Genomic DNA, 2448 nt, shown 5'->3' on the forward strand with positions numbered 1-2448 from the left:
CGTTCAAGAGGTTATTAATAATATCTCAATATACATACTATATTTACACTACGTGCCTATTTAAAAACCCCCCACCCCCCTCTGTATGTATACATTTTGATACATTTTGATCTTTTAATAATCCTCTCCGGTTAACTCACGTGATAGCATACACATTCTAAAATGTGACCGCCCCGGGGGTTCGACGAAAGGACGGTTGTTCTGGAGTACGTGAAGGAGGACCCACAATTGGAGAGGAGAAAGTAGCCCCATCAAGCGGCACAACGGACCTGCGTTTTTAGCCTGGAGAGGGGGATGCTGGGCTTTCTACCTCTGATCTTGCCTTCGACTTCCCGGCTTTGCATTTGGTGCATTGCGGCATGTATCCTCTTTACATGACACTGTTTCTATTCTTAAAACCTTGTTGTTTTTCCTCTGTTTTCAGCCCTCCAACACTCCATCAAGACTCTCCTTCAATCCGACATCTATCGGGGGCGAACAGAAGCGCTAAAATCTACGTTACAACAATGTTTTTAGCCCCTCGAAGTTGTAGTTTTGGGTGGATAGCAGTACCTTGTCTTGTGTTTTCCATAGAGGATGATTCTATCTCTTGGTAGGACACCATCCGATGGTGTTCATTGCGATCTTCTGTTGACTGCTCTAGCACAGGTTGGCTTCAACATCCGCTTGAGTAGATATGTCTGCTAGGTTCAATTGTAGCAGCATGAAGACTAGGAAATTTTTGGTGATCCATCCTGCCATAAAGGTAACCTTCACAAAGCTGTCGATTAGGGCAAAAGGTGGTGCTATAGGCAAGACGATGTTTGACAATATATTCCGTAGATGCACTGTGGACGGGCTTTCTTGCCATGTTCACATCCACATCGACGCTGCACTTATGATCACATGGGTTTTGTTTTTAGAGTAAGGCCAATTTGATCAGGCTCAGCTTTGCCTGCAGTAGCTGATGCAAGATCATGAGCCGGAGTTATATCATTGGCGATCTCGTAGAGGTTGTAGGCTTCAATGAGATCACGCAGGGCATGTGCTTGATGCCGGCAGAGGTAAGTGCGTTTTTTCAGATTCCAGGCCGTCTTGTCGTCATCCTCATCGTCGTCGACATCGTCCTCAAGTCCATAGCATTGTAGAGATTGTGCAATCAATAGTAGACCGCTCTCACCATAGAGAGTGGAGCCTTCGGAGGAGGGTTTGACAAATTTTTTGGTGTCGTATTCTTCTCTCTCCATCTCTCAATCTCAACACCCTTATGCACAGTGTTTACCACTTTGTTTGTGTCCACTTGCACTCTCTCATTAAAGTAACGGAAGGCTCTCCCTTCCATAAGTAAAAGGAACCTTGAGCACGATTGGATCACTCATCTTGAGCAAATCTCTCATTTCCGTTGCACCTAATAGCCACATTCGCCATACCCATTAGCAAGCACCATATGCAACACATGGTTGCCACATTTGGAATATGACATGTCAAAGACAACTTTATGCCTCAATCGTTTTGTATGAGCCCAGCTGACAAAGTTCTCTCATCCATGTAAAGTTCTTGGAGAAACACCACATGGCTTAAAGGCGCTTAATGAAAAAATCAACCATATTCGGCAATAACATTGTGTTCGATGAGCACGATATGTATGAGCATTGCAATGAGCCTAATGTTGACATTACTTCAAAGAAGTTGGATGAATATTTTGTTGTGGACAAGGTTCTAGAAGCAAACAAAGATGGTTTGCAAGACCAGGTTCAAGACGACACATGTCATGAGGGATTTGAAAGTGCAAAAGAATCTTACAATGAGGAGAGTAGACATGCTTGCAAAGGATTGGGGATTTTAAGCATGCCATAGCGTTTGACTGTCTAGAGATGCCTATCATATGTTGTAAAGATAGAGGGGGTGACGATATTCTATTGCAAATTAATGTCAGATCCAGGAGGTTGCAGCTCATGTTAAATGAAGAAGGATATAATCTCAACTACAAGTTTGGGAAGTTTCTTATAACTCTTTTTGATCCAGGTGGAGCTCATTCCAAAAGTAAGATACATGAGTGATTTGATGGTTTGTGGTCAAATGCAGCACGAGCTTATAACCATATTGTAGATGTGGACAAAATGAAGTAAATCTTCATGTATTCTTGGAAAGGACTCAACTTGAACTATATGTTGTTGTTGGCAGCATTATAGTTGATACTCATGTTTCCGCTTCCACCTTGGCTGCCCACTCTCACATGGTATCAGACATTGAGGTTCTTCTCCTAAGCCAGCGATCCCCTGTTGATTGCTTCCGTAGCAAAGATCTCCCTCAAAACTGAGATCGTTCCCCCTTTTGGTGGCTGTGTTTTCTGCAAACAGCCAGCATTTTCACCTCTCAGGCTGTGTTTTTTTGTGTTATGGAGCCAGATCAACCATTGCTCCTCCCTTCTCTATCATCCTCTCATTAGCCCTAGATCTTGTTCTTGGC

General features: G+C 43.3%; 1 pseudogene; it reads left to right on the forward strand.

Annotated features, from left to right (window-relative positions):
- Positions 1–1569: 1569 nt before the first annotated feature.
- LOC147455287 (uncharacterized) lies at positions 1570–2171 on the forward strand (annotated as a pseudogene).
- Positions 2172–2448: the final 277 nt, after the last annotated feature.

The sequence above is a fragment of the Adiantum capillus-veneris genome, chromosome 6, assembly GCF_014529385.1.
Source record: "Adiantum capillus-veneris isolate H3 chromosome 6, ASM1452938v2, whole genome shotgun sequence".
NCBI lineage: Eukaryota > Viridiplantae > Streptophyta > Polypodiopsida > Polypodiales > Pteridaceae > Adiantum > Adiantum capillus-veneris.